Raw genomic sequence first — 14,703 nt, 5'->3', positions numbered from 1 at the left:
TCCAGAAGCCGGTCCAGTTCGTGTTCAACCTTTTCCCTCAACACATAAGGCACAGCTCTAGCCTTGTGATGGACCGGTCTGGCATCCTGTGTGATGTAGATTTTAACTTTAGCCCCTTTGAAGGTACCCACACCTGGCTGAAAGAGATGTTCAAAACGACTTAGAACTGCAGAGTAGTGTGAGATAAATGCCAGTAAGGTGAACGTGTGAACGGCCACACTGCGGAAACATCTTCACCTTCAGCACCAGGTCAGACGGAGATGCTGAGCGAGCAGGTGAACTGCAGAATCCCACTTTTTAGGAGCTGATCGTTGTGCCAAGCAAATGAGTTTTGCTGAATGACTAAAAATAAAATGTGCTAGAAGTGGGATTCAAACCCACACTTTCAGAGCAGACTGAACACAACAGCTTAGACCGCTCGGCTGTCCTGACTATCCAGTGCTGTATATGGCCACCTGCAGGTTGATTTTGAACTTTTGTGTCTTGTCACAAGAAATAAATGAGGGCAACAGGTGTTTCTCTGACTGACAGCGGGGAAACAGTGAGATAGAACTTGGAGCAAGGGTCTGGTTATTGCCAAACAGCAAAGCAAATATTAATTCCGGGATTACCCAAAAGAGCAGTGACCTCGACGTGATTTGAACACACAACCTTCTGATCTCGAGTCAGACGCAATACCGTTGCACCACAAGGCCTACACAGGGAGCTTGAGATGTTCGTCTATATGAAGATTCTGCAATACAAGGGGCTTTAAAATCCCTGCCCATTCCCACCAGGTATCAGAAGAAGCGCTCACCTGCCAGTCACCGTATGTTTTTTGTTTAACTTTTGTGTTGTTTTCACGGGAAAGCATCATTAATTAACCCGTCATCTTCTTTTGTACACTGAAAGAAATGCTGACTGAGGGACAGTCGATACTTCAATCATTTGTTCTGTGCTTTGCATGTTAACTGTTAAACCATATCCCATTTTACACGTTGTGTTTTAGGAGTCTGGTTCAAAATCCTCATCGCTGGCGACACCAGGAATCTGGTGCAACTTTTGTCAAATTTAACAGCACCGGTTATTCCTACACGCCAAAGTTCCCCGGTGGATCCATTTTCTCTTGCTAAAAGTTATATTTTTATTGGTGAAATAAAGAGCAATTAAGGAATAAGGGAGCCCTTTTGCTAGGAGAATAAATAGCAAATAAAAATAGCAAATGCTGGAAATCTCAGCAGGTCAGTTCGCATTTGCCAGGAGACGAATTTCGCCTCCGATTGTTCCTCTATAGGAAATTTCAACACAATTTTAACGCACTGGATCGAACCGGTGACCTTTCATGTGTAAAGCAAATGTGATAACCGCGACACTAGGGAAACCTCTGGCACAGCGACCTCAACAGACGGGAGCTGACCAGTGAGCTCCCTCTGTGCTGATCACCACTGATTTTTAATGTGGAAGCAAGTCATCCTCGACTCCGGGATTACCTAAGAAGAGAGGAGGATCAGGAATGTGTTGGCTCACCTGAAACAACTTCTGTCCCACACTGAAAGTTCTCAATCCTTCTCCTCCGCTGCCCTTTACAGAAATGTCACGTGTTCACTTCCACATCCTCATAGTGGGGCCACAGAGGCTCCGACCGTCTCCCCGCGATCAGCAAACTCACCCAGTTTGTAAAATTAAACCCGGGACATGTGTCCGGCAAAGAGCAGGAGAAGCGGGAGAGTGTGTAAGCTCATTCTGTAACAGATAGTAGTGGGGTTATTCACGGCGATTATAGCAATCATTAATCCTCTCACACACCTCAATTATGTTTCTGCGATGAACTGATTGAGAATGGAAAGGGTTAATGCTCGGGATCTTAACCACTCAACCAGGGAACAACTTCGATAATTTGTATCAATATAAAAATATATATTTATACATGAACCTGTATGTCAACGGCAAGCTGTCTAGACCTCATGGCACAACGGTCGTGAATCGAACTTTGAGCGAGAGAAATTGTTCCACAGTGACACCCATTTCATCTTTTATTCCCTTTTAAACACTAGAAACTGAGACAGGGGGAATAAATAGAGAAATAAAAGCACAGGGATACAGACAAGAGGAAGAGAGAAGGGGAATACTGTCCCCTCCCAGAACTAATGCAGAAACCCCTCTGCTGCGCTCGGGGTGGCCACCCACAGCCTGGATACACTAACGTCCCAACAGCTCATTGACTGTCGGAGTGGGACCGTGCGGCGCTTCAGAAGACAGGTCGAAAAAGCAAAGTCACTGATTCGGTCTCACGTGCTTCTCTCATCAAGAGTAGCCACACACAAAAACTTGCTTTTATAATGGCTATACATTACCATTCTGATTGTCAAGCAGTTGGTTCATTGATCTAAAGGTGTGACTTTAGATGAGTCGAAGTTAAATGAAATTTGTGAGAAGTCCTGGCTTCCAATCCTGGATGAGTCCATTATTTTGCCGGCGAGTTTTGAAATTGCATAGAAATTTTGCAAAGGAAGACTTGCATTTCTGCAGTGCCTTTCAGGAACTCATGACGCCCCAAAGCGCTTTACAGCCGTTGAGTTATGTTTGAAGTGTTGTCGTGTGGGGAAAGATGTGCACAAATCACCCCACACGAACCTCAACTCTTTACAAAGGAGTTTGGTGCAGATAATCAGGTGCCTCAGGGACTTGGACTTTCTTTGAATGAGTTCTGCTTGTACCTGCTTTCAAGCTTGAAACAGCAACTGGGCTTCCATCTCACGGGAGCAGCGTGTAGCGGTTAGCGAGTAGGTGACGAGGTTTGGGGTTGATGTGCGTCACTTTCAATCTTTGAAATTTCACCAAGCAAAGAAATGGTGAATCCAACTGTCCCTGCAAGCATTTCGTTCCCGTTTAATCACGGGACTATCCGCAGTCAGGAGCTGAAAAGGAATTAAAACCTAATACGTACTTCGGGCCAATCAGAATATTTCGTCACAGACAGGGCACCGGAAGGCTGGAAGGTAGATCACACCGGTTGTGGGAGAGCAGGTTGGTGGTGACATGGAAGTGTCTGCAGTGTGCGGGACCAGACTGCTTCCACGCATCCACAATGAATGTCCCACCCTTTATTTGGGAAAAGTACAACTGAGAGTGGACAAGTTCCATCCCGGTCGGAGCAATCTGAAGCTTTAACTGACGGACGCCCTGGTTTGGGACATCTTGCAGTATACACTTGTGTCAGTCTCTGTGGCGCAATGGGTTAGCGTGTTCGGTTGTTAACCAAAAAGTTGGTGGTTTAAGCCCTCTCAGGGACTTCAACTGTTTTCCCCGAGGATACTGTGCCGCACAGTTCCAGGTTGTCATTGTGTGCTTTGGTGTCACGAATATATTCTGCAAACATTGCCAGCTGTGCTGTTATCCAGTGAGTTCCCACTCCAATACTTATATGAGCATTCAGTTCAAGTGTCGAGTTTGAGTGGATACAGAACTGAACATAGATATCAGAAAATTTAACAAGGCTGTGGGACATTGTGTTTTGTTAATATTGAAACATTAATATGAATAAATCCATTTTTTCTAATATTTAATTAAACGGGTTTTCAAAATGTTTCCGCCCAGTTTCGAACCAAAGATCATTCGCGGGTGAAGAAAATGTGACAACCACTGCACTACGGAAACACTGCAATTGAAGTGATGTTAGGAACATAACCAGAGCTTTAACCTACACAGCTGGTCTACACTTCAGGACCTGGTTTTATGAGAATAGAAAGACGGTGCTGTATTTAGGAAGTCTGTGAGTGTGGCAGGAATTGATCTCGTGTTTCCCAGACTTTACACATAGGAACAGGAGATGACCATTTAGCAGCGAGTGGTTAGGATCTGGAATGCACGGCTTGAAAGGGTGGTGGAGGCAGACTCAATCTTATCTTTCAAACGGGAGTTGGATAAGTGTCTGAAGGAAAAACAACTGCAGGCCTCAGGGGAAAGAGCGGGGGAGTGGGACTCGCTGAGAGTCGGCACTGGCTCGACGGGCCGAATGGCCTTCCGTGCTGTAACCATTCCATGATTCTATAAGTTAGCGGCACATTTCATAGTGTGGGTGGAAGCAGAACATTGCAAAGGGACATGGATTGAGTCGGCAAAACTAGAGGCATCTGATTCAGGAGATTCCGGTGAAGCGGAAATTCGGGAGTTTAATGACTTTGAAACGAACATTTTTGTTTTGTGCAGCTTCGGTCAGAGAAATGTTTGTGAAAGGAATTTTTTGCAGAAAGGGATGCAGCATTTCATCTTCTGTCTTAACACTTCTTTCTGGGTGTTGGGTCTCATTTCCTTTCGATGTTATTCTTCCAGAATGTATATTTTCTTTGGTGTTTCACAATAACCAGACCCTTGCTCTAAAGTCAGTCTCACTGTTTCCCCAGTCTCCTGTTGATGTTACCAGCAATGAACATTTTGAACCAGACCCCGAAAGCAGTGTGTAAAATGGTTTATGGTTTAAGAGTTAACTTGCAGAGCACAGATAAATTATCCAATTATGGAATCTCCTTCAGTTAGAATTTCTCTATTTGTGCAAAAGAAGATCATCGGGTAATTAACGATGTATTCCCGTGAAAGCAACATAAAAAGTAGTTAAAAAGTAATCAACAAACTTGGTGTTCGAACCCGAGAACCTGAGATTAAAAATCTCCCGCTGTTTCAACTGAGCTCGCTGTGCTTCTGCTAAAGCTGACGTTTTTGTCACTGATTGCAGCCAGGCGCCTGTTGGCTCCGCCCCAGATGTTTAAACTTGATGTCGAAGAACTGCCAGGATCTTCTTGAATGGTGGACCAGGCTCGAGGGGCCGAATGGCCTACTCCGGCTCCTAATCCTTACATGTTTATGATCATATGACCTTTCACAGGAGAACAATATCGCCCTGAGCATGCATGAGGAGAAAGTTCCAGAAAATATTCCCACCCGGTGAGCTTTCGCGTGTGAGGTGAACGTGTTAACCGCTACACTGCGGAAACATCTCCACTTTCAGCACCCGGTCAGACGGAAATGTTAAGCGAGCAGGTGAACTGCTGAATCCCAGTTTTAAGGAGCTGGTCGTGGTGCCAAGCAAAGGAGTTTTGCTTAATGACTAAAAATAAGAAAAGGGATTTGAAACCGCGCTTTAAGAGCAGACTGCAAATTGAACGCAGCACCTTCGACGGCTCGGCCATCCAGAGTGTAAGTTCATTTAAATTTTGAACTTTTGTGTCTTGTTACATGAAGTAAATGAGGGCATCTGGCACATCTGTGCCTGACACCAGGGAAACAGTGAGACAAACATTGGAGCAAATGTCAGGTTATTGCCAAACAGCAAAGAAGTTTGCAACTTTTGAAGAACAATGATCCCGACATGATTTGGATACACAGCCTTCTGATCGGGAATCAGACACACTACCGTTGCACCACAAGGTCTACAGTGCAAATTGTCCATGTTTGGAAACATGAAGGTTCCTGAAACACAGTTTCATTTACCCTGCATTGGTGCAATGAAAGGGCTTTAAAATCCCCGGCCACTCCCACCGTGGGTCAGACAGCATCAGAAGCAGTGCCCACCTGTCACTCACCCTCTCACGCCCGCTTTCATGACCTGCTGCCCGCGGACTGCAGCAAATCCAGTTCATCATCATCATAGGCAGTCCCTCGAAGAGAGGATGACTTGCTTCCTCGCCAAAAAAGGATGAGTTCACAGGTGTTTCAATATTCCAGGTCCTGAAATGTATGTTGAAGGGTGGAAGATGCCTGTGCGTGGATTTTTTTAACATGTGATGGCCATTGCACCCCAGCCATCACACAGGCTTGACAGACCGAGGTCTTGGTCCAGTGGCAAGGGTTAAACAAGACGACTGGAGACCAGCTCTGCTGCACAGACCCAATGTGTACACATATCGCAGTGTGGGCTGGCCCGTGCTAACCCTGGGCCCCTGGCCCTGAACTCATGCCTCCCCTGGGCCCCGATCACATCCGTCCACAGTCTCTCGCCGCTCCTTCGCCCCGATCTCACCGCTCCTGCTGTATCTGCCCACTCTCCAATCACTGACCTGGACCTTGATGACATCACACTTCGCTGCCGCCGCCCTCCTGCACCAGCTCGCACTGCTCCCTGGAGCAGTCTCCCGGGAACTCGAAGCTGCTCCCAGGGCCGCTCGCCGTTCCTTTTATGGCCCCGACCTGCCGCTGGTGTTCTCCCGTTAGTGTATCCAGGCTGTGGGTGGCCACCCCGAGCGCAGCAGAGGGGTTTCTGCATTAGTTCTGGGTGGGGGCAGTATCTTTCCCCTTCTCTCTTCCTCTTGTCTTTATCGCTGTGCTTTTATTTCTCTATTTATTCCCCCTGTCTCAGTTTCTAGTGTTTAAAAGGGAACAAAAGATGAAATGGGTTTCATTGTGGAACAATTTACTTCACTCAAAGTTAGATGCACTGCTGTTCGCCATGAGGTCAAGGTAGCTAGCCGTTGATATTCAGGTCCTTATTTAAATATATATAAATATATCAACATCTATCATAACTGTTCCCTGGTGGTCGAGGGGTTAAGATCCGCCGCAATGACCTGGTAACGATACTCGATCAATTCATCGCATAAAAATAATTGAGGTCTGTGAGACGATTAATAATTGCTGTAAGCACCATGAATACCATACTTTCTGTGATGGACCGAGCTTACAGACTATCTGGCTTCTCCTGCCTTTTGCCGGGCACGTGTTCCGGGTTTAATTTTGTAAATTGGGCGAGTTCGCTGATCGCGGGGAGACGGTAGGAGCCTCTGTGGCCCCACTGTGAGGATGTGGAAGTGAACACGGTGGCTGGGTGATCCGTGACATTTCTGTAAAGGGCAGCGGAGGAGAAGGATTGAGAACTTTCAGTGTCGGCCAGAAGTTGTTTCAGGTGAGCCTCCTCATTCCCGATCAGCGCAGAGGGAGCTCACTGGTCAGCTGTTGGGGCTGTTGTACCAGTGATTTCTGTAGTGTAGTGGTTATCATGTTTGCTTTACATGCAAAAAGTCCCTGGTTCGATCCCAGGCAGAAACATTTTGTTTCAACTTGCCAAATGGGAACAATCGGAGGCGAGTTGAGTCTCCTGGCAAATGCTGCCTGATTTGCTGAGATTTGCAGAATTTGCTGTTTTTATTTGCTATTTATTCTCCTGGCAAAAGGGCTCCCTTATTCCTGAATTGCTCTTTATTTAACCAATAAATAGATAACTTTCAGTGAGAGAAAACGGATCCACCGGGGACCTTTTGCGTGTGAGGCCAACGTGATATCCGCCACACTGCAGCCCATCAAAGGGCGAGAAACCACTGAATATAAAGGATGAGCTCACAAATATCAGGGGCAGTGCAGTCTGGTCAACGTCAAACTCTCCTTTCTTATTCAGCAGAGGCATGAACGGGAATCAGACGCCACAAATTTTAATTAAAGACACAAATACAAGTAACACTTCTAAATCTTTTCACTGTAAAATTCTTTTACTTTATTTGAAATCCTGCTGCATTGAATCTGAAAATGAGCACCGTAGGATTTTATCTTCACTACTGATTCTATTTTCTGTGCACGGTCGGAATAACCGGTGCTGTTAAATTTGACAAAAGTTGCCCCAGATTCCTGGTGTCATCAGCAATGAAGATTTTGAACCAGACTCCTAAAATACAGTGAGTAAAATGGATCAACATGCATAAGAACATAAGAAGATAAGAAATAGGAGCAGTAGTCAACCATACGCCCCTCGAGCCTGCTCCGACATTTAATATGATCATGGCCGATGCAATCATGGACTCAGGTCCACTTCCCTGCCCACTCCCCAAAGCACAGGACAAATGATTGAAGTATCGACTCTCCCTCAGTTAACATTTCTTTCATTGTGCAAAAGAAGGTGAGGGGTTAATTAATGATGCTTTCCCGTAAAAACAATACAAAAGTTTAAGAAAAATACATACGGTGACTGGCAGGTGAGCGCTGCTTCTGATACCTGGTGGGAATGGGCGGGGATTTTAAAACCCCTTGTATTGTGAAACCTTCATATCGCCGAACATCTCAGACTTCATGTGTGGACCTTGTCAGGCAATGGTACCACGCCTGACTCCAAATCGAAAGGTTGTGTGTTCTAATCATGTTGGGGTTGCAATTATTTTCAACATTGTTCTTCCAGAAAATATTTTCTTTGCTGTTTGGCAATAACCAGACCCTTGCTCCAAGATCTGTCTCACTGTTTCCCCGGTGTCAGGCAGAGATACGCCTACTGCCCTCATTTATTTCATGTGTCAGGACACAAGAGTTCAAAATCACCCTGCAGGTGGCCACATCTAGCATTGAATACTCAGGGTGGCGGAGTGGTTTAAAGTGCTGTGTTTAGATCGCAGTCTCCTCTGGAGGTGCATGTTCGACTTTGACATTTCTTATTTTTAATCATTTAGTGAAACTCTTTGTTTGACACCATGACCAACCCCTTAAAAGTGGGATTCTGCAGTCCACCTGCTCGCTTCACATTTCTGTCTGACCTGGTGCTGAAAGTGGAGATGTTTCCGCAGTGTCGCGCTTAACATGTTCACCTCACAAGCGAAAGCTCCCTGGCCGAGAATATTTTATGGAGCTTTTTCCTCATACATGCTCAGGGACGCGTTCTGTCCTGAACACTCGAGCTAAAGTGCTGAGTTCATTGCCCATGTTGTTAGCAGCCTGCCAGTGAATCTGTTTAAGATGTTCAAACAGATTCCTGACAAAGCTGTCCCGGCTCGCTTCCCGGAGACACCGTGGTCACCAGTGCCACAGTTTCAGTGGGTCAGCCCCGGGAGGTTGGCCATCCGTTCGAGAATACCCAAGATCAGGGATCAGTCTACGGACAGGGATCCCCAGCCGGCAGCCTTCGGCGGTGAGGGATTCACAGGAGAGGTCGTGGTGGACCAGCCACGAACTGAGAGTCCCCAGCCTACAGCCCCCGGCTGTGCAGAACCCTCAGTTAATGAAATGAACTCAGCAGCCACACCTAAAGGGGAAGTGTGTTGTTGCCCCAGAGGGGCCATTCCCCTGATAATGTGGGACTCAGGCACACCTCCAGTCAGAACACTCTGGGTCCTGCGGTATAGACCGCCTTACCGCCGGCCACACAGGCAAACCAGAGGCTGAATAAGGGAAGGAGAAGAACAGGGATTAACTTGGCCAGTCGGAGACGGTTGACAGATGTATATAATAGCACGATATGAGTTTAAGAATGTTGAAGAGTTCTAGTTTTAAATTAAGATTTTAGAAATTTCAGGTCACCACAACCACACGAGGAATCCATGGGTAAAGAAGTAGTGAGAGGAATAAGATCGGTTATGAAGGAGTTGTGACCAGCAGTGTAAGGGGTGGTTTTAATGGGGTCAGCTTGCCCTTCTGACCTTATATGAGCGGTTCCGAATCGCTCCCTGACCCTTGGTTCTCGACACTGGAATTATGAAGGGACTGTAAAAGACTTGGACAGACAATCGGTTTCAAGGTAGGAAGAAGGTATGGCTTTATTGTGTTTAGAAAGAAGTAAAAGGCACACCTTTAATAACACACACAGACCAATACACACTGAGGGGTACAACACATTGAATAAATTGTCAAATTACAGCCTGTGGGGAAAAGAATACAGCTTAAACTCTAAATGGGGTAAAGAGGAGAATGCAGATACTTTTACACAAGTTATCCCAGCCTCCCACCTCCCATTTCCCCTAACTAACTAAGTTATAGCTCTGAGGGTTCAGGGGCTATGCTCACCAATCCCTTTAGACAGTTGCCGGTGATTCGCGGTTTCGGGGTTCGCTGCACTTGGCCTTCTAGGCGAGCCGTACCCCGGACAGAGGAGAGGACGTCGGACTGCGTAGTCTTCGGTTGGGGTGCGTCCGTTGATACGCTAAGTTGCGTTTTTGATGTATGGGGTAAGTACCCACTTTCTTTGGTTAGGAATAGTTTTAGTTAGTCCATTTTGGTAATTTCTCCCCCGTTGGGTCGTTCAGAAGTAGATTGTAGAGTGATTGCCAATTTGGTTGCTGACAACCTTCCGTTTCGTGGGCCTCGTGCTCGGTCAGTTCTTGATGAATTCTGGTAGTTTCCTTCACTGTTCCATTTCTTCACTGCAGACGAAGCAGGCTGCTTGTGTCTGTGTCTGTGTTCCAGTCTATGTCCTTGTTCGAGTCAGTGCGAGTTCTCGTCTGTGTTCTGTTAGTTTTTCCTTGTAAAACTGGGGGATAGATATATCCCCCAAAAAAGGCTTTGCTATCTCCCATCAAATCTCTTGGGCTCTGTTTAAACTGTTCTGTCCATTGATTTTCAAATGTCTCCTTTGTCGGAAGTAACTCGATTAGGGTGTGAGAATGTGCTATCACTGGTTTTGCATTGTTTGAGGATTGTCCAGTTTCCTGACCATGATTTCCATTGTGCTTGATTGGGTAATTCGATTATCTCTTATGGGGTGAATAATTCCCCCCAGACAGTCTGGGATCCTTAATACATGAATTTGCTTCACAGAGTTTAGCCCCACCTTCTGTACTCGGTAACTTTTTTTCGCAGCCAAAATGTTGTAGAATCTTAAAATTGATCTGCTCCTTTCCATAGATGTTTTGGGGATCTCAGGCTTCTGAAATTTAGGTCCATTTTGAATTCTCTTTCCTATGAGTCCAAACACTGTGGGGGGCGGGGGGGGTCTCGATGAATGCATTCCCTTTTATCCCCTGCAGGCGTCATCTGCCCCTTTAAACTCATTTTAAAAGCCCAGAAAGGAATTCTTCTCCTCTGTAGGGGAAAGGTACCAGGCATCTTTGCGAGATATTGGTAAATTCTACATTCCCCGCTGTGATACCATGTCATTTATGGTATCATCTTACAGGTGAGCAAAGTTCCTGGCTCTCAAGAAATAACCTTCCCTGTAAATTAACTAAACTAATACCAAAATATGCATTACACTTATGCAACATCACCACAGATACACACTTTTCCCTTTACAGGTAGAAACTTTTTACGTTTACACCCTCCCAGCTTGGAAGGGGTTCCATCCCTACAATTGCATTTCAGCACAGTTGCATTTCATTTCAATTACATTATATTCACCAGCATGTAGTCAACGTACAACCACATTACAGAAGGAAGAACATAGATTAAAATTAAACAACATCAATTGGTCTCCTGAGGTTTGTCCATCACCTGGTAATGTCTGGATCCTGTCCTTGAGGACTGCTCTCAGGCTGGCTGACACACAAGACAAACTCAAAACAATCACCTAAACATTACTGCAACACTACCCTCAATTCTAAACTAAACCTTAAAATGTAAAATGGTGCAGTCAGCTACCTTAGACTAAAAATTAGAGCAATGTACAGCCGCCACCCGTCTCCGGGTGGCCTGGTTACTCCCTGTCAGGCCCATGCCTGGTGCGGTCTGATAGCCGCCTGGATGCTAGGGTTTCCCCGCAGCCAGTGAGCTGGAGACCCTTGTCTCTGGGACAGCTCGATGCTACTGCTCCTGTGAGACCCTCACCGCTGGAGGCGGCTGGCTGGGGGTCCCTACTCTGAGTGGCCTCTGTACTTCTGACCTTCGGCCTTTCCTGTCAGGCTGCCCTTCTCCTAGGGTAGAATCGCTGAGGCTCAGATGCCGGTGACCACGGTATCTTTGGCCGTGGTGTACGGAGGGTCCTTCTCAGGGCTTGGGTTACTGGGGGTGCGTCCAAATCCCAAACGATGGGTGGGATAGCCCCTCCAGTACTGCAATTCACCGTCCCGAAAGGCACGGATTCTGAGCCTGCCACATTCCCCGTGGGCCCTCCACCATCGGGGGCGGCCAACGGAGGATCCCTGTCCTGAGGACAGTTCACACATCCCGGCTGCCCTCTGTGCTTGGCTGACCCTGGGTTGTACAGCTTGCACTGGTTGATGTGGAACCACTTAGTACAGGGGGCCGCTTTATGGCATAGACCATCGGGCTTGCCTTGTCGACAATGCTATATGGTCCCATATATAATGCTTCACAAACCCCGACCCGAGCATGGTTCCTCACCATGACCTGGCCTCCTATCTCCCATTCGTGGTGTTTGCTGGGTTCTAGCAGCAATCGGTTACTCTGATGCTGTCTGCCCATGTTACTAGCAGCCTGCCAGTGAATCTGTTTGAGGTGTTCAAACAGGTTCCTGACAAACCAGTCCCAGTTCACCTCTCTGAGCTGACCTTCTGTGAGCACCGGGGCTAGGACATGGGTGGGGGTCCGCATGATCCGGCCAGACATGAGCTCGCATGGGGAATACCCCGTGCTCTTTGACTGGCTGGCTCGGATCCCCATTAGGACCAACGGTAAGACCTCCACCCACTTTTGGGGTGAGTCTCCTGTCTCCTTCCGCAGTCTTTCTTTAATGGTGTAGTTTAAAAGCTCCACATTACCCGATGACTGTAGATTGTGGGCAATGTGCCATTTCCCCTCAATGCCGAGCAGGTTAAGGGTTGCCTGCAATAACTGCCCGGTGAAATGGCTCCCCTGGTCCGACTCCACATACTGTGGGAGTCCCCACCGGGAGAACACTTCCCTCACTAGAATCTTAGCTGTCCCAAGTGCGGTGGCTGTTCGGCAGGGCAAGGCTTCAACCCATTTTGAGTACACGTCCATCAGGACTAGGCAGTATTTGTAGCCACCCTGGGCGGTGGCTAGGGGCCCGATATAGTCAATTTGGATTGACTGCCATGGTCCCTCTACCCTCCTGACGTGTCCTAGGGACACCTTCCTTTTTTGGGGGTCAGGATTGTTCGCAGCACACACCAGGCAGTTCGCACAGAACCCACGGACATCCTCCCTGAGTCTCGGCCACCATCCTGCCTGTTCCACCCATTGCCAGGTGGTCTCAGGCCCAGGGTGTCCCGCTCCTGGACCCTCATGGGCCAGTTTTAGGAATTCCCTCTGGTGCTGCTGTGGCACGACCCATTGTCCCTCTTCAAACAGCATGCCTTCCTTAACGGTAATGGCTGCTGTGCCGTACGGACCTTCTACTTTCGCTCCTCTAGCTAGCGCGTTCAGGACAGCTTTCAGGACCGGGTCCTGTGCCTGAACTGTTTTTATGTCCGGGGCCAAAGCTATCCCTGTACTCTCTGTTGCCCTGTTCTTATTCTTGACCGCTGCTATGCGGCCGGTGTCATAGCGGTCCCAGAACTTTCCCGTGCGGGCACCTTCTTTGGCCAGTTTCAGCCTGTTGGTTTCCCTCTGCACGGGGTTCGGTTTTTGAATGGTCCTTCACCTTCTGTCTGTAGACCTTTCCTTCTTCCCCCACCGCTGTCATGATTTTCTCCAGCAGGGGCTTGATTGCCAGGGGTCTCCCGTCAGCGGACGTGTATCCGCGACGGGACCATATAGCCAGGTACTCTGTACACGAATTGCAGGTGAACATACTGTCCGAGCAAATCGTGTACGGGGTAGGGAATTCCTCAGGGTGGGACACCATGTACATTACGGCGGACAGTTCAGCATGCTGGGCGCTCATGATGCTGCGGAGCTTGATTACCCGGGCAATACCTGACCTTGGGTCATAGGCTCCGCACTCAGTGTGTCGTTTGCCAGCAGATACCATGCTGGACCCGTCCACGTAGATATCCCGGCCTGTAGGGTGTAACCCAGACCGAAGGCCAATGTTCACCTCCCATACCCCTTCTATGGAGCACCTGTGGGCTTTCCCTGGTTAGATTAGGTTGGCTGCGAGCCTTGGCTCATGGGGGCCTTCTACTCTGAGGTCCATCCAGGAGAGGAGCAGGGTCCAGCGAGCAATGCGGGCACTGCTCACCGTCCCGTCCTTAATCATCCCATCTAGGAGCATCTGAGTAGGTGTGTGGTGGGTTAGGAGTGTTAGAGGAGACCCTCCCGTGAAGATCAAGGATATTTTCATTGCCCAATGTGTGGCTTGGAGGTGTCTCTCACAGTTGGAGTACCCCTTCTCCACATCTGTGAGGATCCTGGAGGAGTAAATCACCGGTCTCAGCTGGCCGTGCCGCTCTTGAAGCAGCACTGAGCTCAAACTGTCCCCGCTGGCTGCCACCTCCAGGAAAAACTCCTTTCCTACATCTATCGCTCCTAAGGCTGGCGCGGTCTGCAAATCCTTCTTGAGCTGATTAAATGCTGCCTCACAACCCCTCATCCCAGTCCCACTCTACCCCTTTGTGTAGGAGCCTGAGCAGAGGGGCTGCGGTGGCTGCATAATCCTCAATGAAGTCTCTGCAGTACCCAGTGAGCCCTAGAAAGGATCTTACCCCTGTCACTGTGTTGGGGGCTGGTAACTCCTGTACTGCCTCCCTTCTAGCCTTGTCTGTGGCTCTTTCCCCAGCGCGCACAGTCAGCCCCAGGAATTTGACTTCCTTCCGGCCGATCTTTGCCTTATTCGGGTTTACTTTAAACCCTTCTTCTTTTAGCAGCTCCAGCAGCTCAGCCAGCAGTGGGCCATGCTCCTCCCCCTGATCGGTGAACAGGAGCAGGTCATCCACATACTGCACCAACTGCTGGGGTCTGCTAAAGCCCGTTAAACAGTTCGCCATGCATTGGTGAAAAATGCTGGGGCTGTTGTGGAAGCCTTGGGGAAGACAGTTCCACGTGTATTGTTGGCCCTTAAAGGTAAAGACGAACTTGTACTGGTCCTCCCGATTTAAAAGAATGGACCAGAGCCCATTTGAAATGTCCAACACCGTGAAAGTGGTCGCGGATGCTGGAATACTCCCTCTGAGGTCCGCTACGGCT

The 14,703-nt window shown here is 48.1% G+C and overlaps 1 non-coding gene across 1 annotated transcript; it reads left to right on the top strand.

Moving 5' to 3' along the window:
• The first annotated feature begins 6,944 nt into the window (after positions 1 to 6,944).
• Positions 6,945 to 7,017, top strand: trnav-uac (transfer RNA valine (anticodon UAC)). Its single transcript has one exon. It is a non-coding gene; the product is annotated as a tRNA-Val (tRNA).
• Positions 7,018 to 14,703: the final 7,686 nt, after the last annotated feature.

Source organism: Pristiophorus japonicus, unplaced genomic scaffold, assembly GCF_044704955.1.
Source record: "Pristiophorus japonicus isolate sPriJap1 unplaced genomic scaffold, sPriJap1.hap1 HAP1_SCAFFOLD_91, whole genome shotgun sequence".
NCBI classification, from domain to species: Eukaryota; Metazoa; Chordata; class Chondrichthyes; family Pristiophoridae; genus Pristiophorus; species Pristiophorus japonicus.
This window is presented reverse-complemented; position numbering and strand designations above follow the sequence as displayed.